The sequence below is a fragment of the Salmo salar genome, chromosome ssa03, assembly GCF_905237065.1.
Source record: "Salmo salar chromosome ssa03, Ssal_v3.1, whole genome shotgun sequence".
Lineage (NCBI taxonomy): Eukaryota > Metazoa > Chordata > Actinopteri > Salmoniformes > Salmonidae > Salmo > Salmo salar.
This window is the reverse complement of record NC_059444.1, coordinates 47,076,263-47,084,608: the sequence shown is the minus strand read 5'-3', so window position 1 is coordinate 47,084,608 and position 8,346 is coordinate 47,076,263. Positions and strand designations below refer to the sequence as shown.

At 42.3% G+C, this 8,346-nt stretch overlaps 1 long non-coding RNA gene across 1 annotated transcript; it reads right to left on the bottom strand.

Annotated features, from left to right (window-relative positions):
- Positions 1-3,423: 3,423 nt before the first annotated feature.
- Positions 3,424-7,985, bottom strand: LOC106600654 (uncharacterized). Its single transcript, XR_001327878.2, has 3 exons — positions 7,572-7,985; positions 7,182-7,286; positions 3,424-4,366 (listed from the first exon to the last, which is right to left on the bottom strand). It is a non-coding gene; the product is annotated as an uncharacterized lncRNA (long non-coding RNA).
- Between the last annotated feature and the right edge of the window lie 361 nt (positions 7,986-8,346).

Sequence of the window (8,346 nt, the reverse complement as noted above, 5' to 3'; positions counted from 1 at the left end):
TTCACGCTGCTCTGAGACAGGCATGTGGACTGGTCTTGATAAATCAATGAGATGTTTATTTTCATTGAATCTCCATTTGGGTATTGGTTAGACTACAATTAGGGTGTGTAAATTATAGATATTAATTTAGAATCCTCCAATCCTCTTATGCTGTAGCCTACTCCCGACCGTCACGTTGTACAGCATCATATTTTCTGTTCCATCCTAACGGAAACCCTGAGGGTTTCGTTTTTCTTGGAATAGAAAAAACATGAAATTGATTAAGCAGAATTTCTAAAAAATCAATCCCACATACCATGTTCTTGCAAAAAAGGTTTTCAATTCTCTAGTAATGCCAATATGGAAGGCTATCAAATGCTTCTCAAAGATGCCCTCTGGTGGTCAAACTAGCACTAACTTGCATTAATGGTAAAAATAGCTGACAATTAAATAACGTGCCATAGAATTCTGCAGCAGCCCGCAAGGTGTGACGCAGTATGACGCAACTTTTAAAAGAGGAACCACTATCTCAACATATGGCCTTCCTCTTGCATTTCAAAGATGATCGTTTTATACACTCCTAAATTAATTTAACAATTCCACAAACTTCAAAGTGTTTCTTTTGAAATGGTATCAAGAATATGCATATCTTTGCTTCAGGTCCTGAGCTACAGACAGTTAGATTTGGGTATGTTATTTTAGGCGGAAATTGAAAAAAAGGGTCCGATCCTTAATTAACAAAGCAAATTTGAGGAATGCTACCGAAGTTCTATCAACACATTGCCTGCAGTACTCGCGCTAAAAGACCTTGACCATTGCTACTCTCCCTTCCGGGATGGCTATAAGGCCCTCTCCCCCACCTCCCTTTCGGCAAATCAGATCATTACACCATTCTGCTCCTCCCTTCCTATAGGCAAAAACTCAAACAAGAAGTACCCGTGCTCAGGTCTATTCAACGCTGGTCTGACCAATCAGAATCCATGCTTCAAGATTGTTTTGCCCATGCGGACCAGGATATGTTCTGGGTTGCCTCTGAGAATAACATTGACATTTACATGGTCACGGTGACTGAGTTCATCAGGAAGTGTATAGGGGATGTTGTTCCCACTGTGACTATTAAAACCTACCCAAACCAAAAACCGTCTGTGAGTATAACAGAACTCATATGGCAGGCAAAAACCTGAGAAAAATCCAACCAGGAAGTGTGGAAATCTGAAGTTTGTCGGATTTCAAAAAGGCTTTACGGCGAAAGCATAGCATTAGATTATGTTAGGACAGCACCTAGACAAGAAAAACCACACAGCCATTTTTCAAGCAAGGAGAGGCGTCACAAAAAACAGAAATACAGCTAAAATTAATTACTAACCTTTGATGATCTTCATCAGATGGCACTCATAGGACTTCATGTTACACAAACTTCATGTTACACAAGTTCATATTTATATCCAAAAACCTAATTTTACATTGGCGTGTAATGTTCAGAAACGTTTTGCCTCCCAAAACTTCCGGTGAATGAGCACATCAATTTACAGAAATACTCATCATAAACGTTGATAAAATATTCAACTTTTATTCAAAGAATTATAGATACACTTCTCCTTAATGCAACCGCTGTGTCAGATTTCAAAAAAGCTTTACAGCAAAAGCACATTTTGCAATAATCTGAGTACAGCGCTCAGTCACAAAACCAAACCCGCCATTTTGTGGAGTCAACAAAACTCAGAAATAGCATAATAAATATTCACTTACTTTTGATGATCTTCATCGGAATGCACTCCCAGGAATCCCAGTTCCACAATAAATGTTCATTTGTTTCAATAAAGTCTATCCTTTTTGTCCACATACCTCCATTTTGTTTGCGCGTTCAGTCGAGTAATCCAAATCCACTGTGCTCAGATGAAAAGTCAAAAAAGCGATGTATAGAATCAATCTTTAGGATGTTTTTATCATAAATCTTCCATAATATTCCAACCAGAGGATTCCGTTGTTTTCAAAAAAGAAAAGGAACACAGCTAACTCTCACGGGAGTGCGCGCCACTGAGCTCATGTCATTTTCTCAGTCATCTGATTCCAAGACCTCTTATTCTCTTCCCATTCACAGTAGAAGCATGAAACAACGTTCCAAAGACTGTTGACATCTAGTGGAAGCCTTAGGAAGTGCAAAATGACCCCACAGACACTGTAAATTGGATAGGGAATCACTTGAAAAACTACAAACCTCAGATTTCCACACTTCCTGGTTGGATTTTTTCTCAGGTTTTTGCCTGCCATATGGGTTCTGTTATACTCACAGACATCATTCAAACAGTTTTAGAAACTTCTGAGATTTTGTATCCAAATCTACTAATAATATGCATATCGTAGCTTCTGGGACTGAGTAGCAGGCAGTTTACTCTGGGCACCTTCTTCATCCGGACGTCAAAATACTGCCCCCTACCCAAGAGAGGTTAAAGTAAGCGAGCTTTGCAGTGTTGGGTGAGGATGTGTTATGGAGTTGGCTGGATTAGCTACAGACTGTGTTGTGCAACATGGAAACATCAGTCAATCCATAATAAACAGAAAAGTTCAGAACCCCTGCAGTAACTGCATAACAAAAACACAGGATTATAATATAGTGACCCATGAACGGTTTTAGCTGGTTAATTTATGCCACGCACTACTGTAATCATAAGGATAGCTTGACTTTCTCAGCTGGCAGTGCCCAGTGATATTGTGTGTCTGGATAGAGTATATGATGTGTGTGTACTGGCTGACAGTGGCCTTCTGTGAGATTACAGAGCAGAGCAAAGCCTCAAAGGCCTCACGACCACAATAACTGCTGCTGCTGGACACATGGCCGGAACCACACTCTGGGGGGTAGTGTGTTTTTGCGTGTGTGCTTGTCCAGAGAGGGCAGGCTGAGACAGGTTGTGACAAAGTTTCATGTGCAAATGTGCCTGTCATGCCAAATGGCTATGCAAACAAGGCTGATTTCCGTGACAATTTAGCTGTTTAAACAAGTTTTGAATTAAAAAATTCATTCAAACTACTCTTCGGTACCTTGTTAACATTACATGAAATCCATATCTTAAAACATTGCTACATTTCGGAAATGGTAAAGAAAACATGTAATCTACTTGACACATTAAAGTTACTTACAGATCAGGAAGTCAGCTAATGTCCACTCCATTCATATGCAAATCAGGTTGATTCATACACCGGCTTGTCTGGCTGTCATGTTTTTATTTTAACCTGCCCTTCCCTTATCTATACTGAAATAATCTAATTTCAATTGTCCTCTATTATGATTTTTTTTTTTTTATCTTTCTTGCATAGCTCATTAGTACACCCTTGTGGTTGAATATGTATGTATTGTAGGTCCTAGGATACAACAATGAATAATGTGGAGAAAATAAATATAATCAAAGGATAACTTACAATAATGAACACCCTGTGAAACCGCTGTGAAAACCAACCTGGCAATATTTAAGATTTTAATACATAAACTTTTGTTTGTTTTTGGTACAATTGGGTCATTTTTTTTACAGATTTGTTTATGCCATCACATGGCAATCATAGACTAAAATACTGAATTCTGGTGTTTGGAATATAGAGGAGGTGGTTGCGAGGTTCTGCCTGTCACTTGATCTCAACAGGCAGCCAGTCTCAGAAGGGGGACTTGAAACGGGAGACTGCAAAGTCCAGGCTGTATCCATAGGGCGGCGCACAATTGGCCCTGCGTCGTCTGGGTTTAGCCGGAGTAGGCCGTCATCGTAAATAAGAATTTGTTCTTAACTGACTTGCCTAGTTAAATAAAGGTTACATTTAGGCACCGCTGCTCTCTTTGTTTTGAGTGTTTGCAGTGCTAGTGTTTTTAATCAGTGTATTTCACATATGTGCCCAGTATGATAGCGCAATAACTTTCTTAGAGGATAATGACAACATGACAACAACAGTAGCTGTAGATGATGTAATGAAAAGTTGGAGGGTGGTTGGTAATGGAGGACATCAGGTGGCTCTATGTCTAGGTGTTGGGCAGAACCCCTAGGTCCTGGAGAACAGGTAATGGAGGACATCAGGTGGATCCATGTCTAGGTGTTGGGCAGAACCCCTAGGTCCTGGAGAACAGGAGCAGAGTTAAAGAGAACAGGTAATGGAGGACATCAGGTGGATCCATGTCTAGGTGTTAGGCAGAACCCCTAGGTCCTGGAGAACAGGTAATGCAGGACATCAGGTGGATCCACGTCTGGGTGTTGGGCAGAACCCCTTGGTCTTGGAGAACAGGTAATAGAGAACATCAGGTGGATCCATGTCTAGGTGTTGGGCAGAACCCCCTAGCTCCTGGAGAACAGGTAATGGAGGACATCAGGTGGATCCAGGTCTGGGTGTTAGGCAAAACCCATAGGTCCTGGAGAACAGGAGCAGAGTTAAAGAGAACAGGGTAGGAGACAGAGACATAAATAAGCAAACACACAGGTTATTGTGAGAAAATGTGATGGATTAGTGCTGTGTTATAAATGGGAGATATGCACTTTTCAACACTTTTGGAAGATCAAACAAAATCAAACTTTTGTCACCTGTGCCGAATACAAGTGTAGACTTTACTGTGAAAAGCATACTTACGCAGTGCAGTTCAAGAAGAGTTAAGAAAATAATTACCAAGTAGACTAAAATAAAAAGTAATAATAAAAAATAACACAATAAGAATAACAATATCGAGAATACAGGGGGCAATGGTACAGAGTCAGTGTGCGGGGGTACAGGTTAGTTGAGGTAATTTGTACATGTAGGTGGGGGTGAAGTGACAACGCATAGATAATAAACAGTGAGTAGCAGCAGTGTACAAAAGGGAGGGGGGGGGTCAATGTAAATAGTCCGGTGGCCATTTGATTAATTGTTCAGCAGTCTTATGGCTTGGGGTTAGAAGCTGCCGAGGAGCCCCTTGGTCCCAGACTTGACTCTCCGGCACCGCCTGCCGTGCGGTAGCAGAGAAAATAGTCTATAACTTGAGTGACTGGAGTCTCTGACAATTTTATGGGCTATCCTCTGACCACACCTATTGTACAGGTCCTGGGTGGCAGGGAGCTTGGCCCCAGTGATGTACTGGGCCGTTCGCACTACCCTATGTAGCGCCTTATGGTCAGATACTGAGCAGTTGCCATACCAGGCGGTGATGCAACCGGTTGGGATGCTCTCGATGATGCAGCTGTAGAACCTTTTGAGGATCTGGGGACCCATGCCAAATATTTTCAGTCTCCTGAGTGGGAAAAGATTTTGTCATGCCCTCTTCACAACTGTCTTCGTATGTTTGGACCATGATAGTTTGTTGGTGATGTGGACACCAAGGAACTTGAAACTCTCGACCCGCTCCACTACAGCCCCGTCGATGTTAATGGGGCCTGTTTGGCCCGCCTTTTCCTGTAGTCCACGATCAGATCCTTTGTCTTGATCACATTGAGGGAGAGGTTGTTCTCCTGGCACCACACTGCCAGTTCTCTGACCTCCTCCCTATAGGCCGTCTCCTCGTTGTCAGTGATCAGGCCTACCACGGTTGTGTCGTCAGCAAACTTAATGATGGTGTTGGAGTCGTGTTTGGCCACAGTCGTGGGTGAACAGGGAATACAGGAGGGGACTAAGTACACACCCCTAAAGGCCCCAAAGTGTTAAGGATCAGCGTGGCAGATGTGTTGTTGCCTACCCTTACCACCTGGGGGTGGTCCGTCAGGAAGTCCAGGGTCCAGTTGCAGAGGGAGGTGTTCCCAGAGTCCTTAGCTTAGTGATGAGCTTCGTGGGGACTATGGTGTTGAACGCTGAGCTTTAGTCAATGAACAGCATTCTCACATAGGTGTTCCTTTTGTCCAGATTGAGATTGCATCACCTGTGGATCTATTGGGGCGGTATGCGAATTGGGGTGGGTCTAGGGTGTCCATGAGGATGCTGTTGATGTGAGTCATGACCAGCCTTTCATAGCACTTCATGGCTACCGACGTGAGTGCCACGGGGCGTTAATCATTTAGGCAGGTTACCTTCACTTCCTTGGGCACAGGGACTATGGTGGTCTGCTTGAAACATGTAGGTATTACAGATTCGGACAGGGAGAGGTTGAAAATGTCAATGAAGACAGTTGGTCTATGCATGCTTTGAGTACACGTCCGGGTAATCCGTCTGGCCCAGCTCGCGTCACTGGGCAGCTCGCGTCTGGGTTTCCCTTCGTAGTCCATAATAGTTTTCAAGCCCTGCTACATCTGACAAATGTCAAAGCCAGTGTAGTAGGATTCAATCTTAATCCATCTTCAGATCAGAAGGTATAGCCTACCTCAAGCTGGTCCCCGTCCGACTCAGAGCACAGAAATTCAGACTGATCCGAACTCACTGGTTGTGGTGGACGGGATACCTCCTGGGGGGAAGATGTTGAAGATGTTTACCATCGCCTTGGAGGTGGCCTCGCTAGTCTCGTCCTTGATGGGTATCATACAAAACAAATATAGTTTGTAGGGGTCCAAGCACCATTTCCTCTTCAGGATCGAATTCTTTTTTTTCAATTTTCACATACAATTACATACCCAAATCTAACTGCCTGTAGCTCAGGACCTGAAGCAAGGATATGCATATTCTTGACTCCGTTTGAAAGGAAACACTTTGAAGTTTGTGCAAATGTGAAATTAATGTTGGAAAATATAACACATTAGATCTGGTAAAAGATAATACAAAGAAACAAACATATTTTTTGTACCATCTTTGAAATGCAAGAGAATGTATTATTATTATTATTAATATCATTATGTATTATTACAGCCCAGGCACTATTTAGATCTTGGCCTCTAGATAGCAGCAGTGTACATTCAAAGTTTTATACTTATCCGATGAACCATTGCGTTTCTGTTCAAAATGTTGTATCACGACTGCAAAAATGTGCTTAATTGGTTTATTAACCCACTTTCATGTTCATAATTGTGCACTCTCCTCAAACAATAGAATGGTACTATTTCACTGTATTAGCTACTGTAAATTTGACAGTGCAGTTAGATTAACAAGAATTTAAGCTTTCTGCCCATATCAGATATGTCTATGTCCTTGGAGTTTTTGTAGTTGCGTACAACCTCATGCTAATCACATTAGCCTACGTTAGTTCAACCGTCCCGCGCGGGGAGGGGGGACCGATCCCTTAGAGGTTAATGGGTTACATGAATTTAGAGTTACGCACGTACTCTTCCTTTACTGACCTGAATGGCTATTGCCTCCACCCACTTGGTAAAGTGATCGGTCGCAGTCAGACACCAGCTGTTGCCATTTCCTGGATTTTGTAAACGGTCCAATGAGGTCCACCCCTAACATTTAAAGTGTTAGAGAGAAGATTACTTTACTCTTACCTGTGTCTATGTCATACAGTATGCAGATTTTCATATTTGTAAGGATACTGACACACACACACACACACACACACACACACACACACACACACACACACACACACACACACACACACACACACACACACACACACACACACACACACACACACACACACACACATTCTATAATATTGAACTCTGCTGTGGTCAAATAAAGAAACCATTAAAAACAACTTATCAAGGCAAAATTGGGTCACTTACCGATCATGTGTTGAAACAACTTTGATGGGCTTCAACTCCAGTGCCACAGACTTTTAAGCAAAAAGTGACAAATTGTAACATTGTGTGCTCTCTGATATGACATTCATTGAAATCATAATAATTTCAAATATAATAGAATGTGATTGATGAACACAAGGTTATTTCACTTGCCCAGCTGTCCAGCTCCTTGACAATTCCCCGTCAGAAGTAGCATAGGTTGATTTTGGCAATCATGCTCTTCACCCCCCAAAATGGCCAGCATGCATCTCGGTCAGCACGGCCTCCTTCTCCTTAGTAAAAATCACCCTCCTGTGTGGCTGGCCATCCTTCCCCGGTAGGTAGATATGATTGCCTAACAAGTTGGAAGAGAAGAGTTGTTGAAATACTCAAGTCTAAGTACATTTGCACTGCTGTCTTTCACTCTCTGTTTCTCTCTCTCTCTCTGTCTTCTGCTCTCTTCCCACCTCTCTCTCCCTCTTTCACTTTCATCCTTTCTTTCTCACATTCATCCTCCCCCCTCTCTGTGTCTGTTTAGCAAAGACACCTAGTTAACTTCTTCGGGGTAGGGGGCAGTATTCGGAAGTTTGGATGAATGAGGTTCCCAAAGTAAACTGCCTGTTACTCAGGCCCAGAAGCTAGGATATGCATATAATTGGTAGTATTGGATAGAAAACACTCTAAAGTTTCTAAAACTGTTAAAAATAATGTCTGTGAGTATAACAGAACTGATATGGCAGGCGAAAACCTGAGGAGAATCCATCTGGATTATAATGGC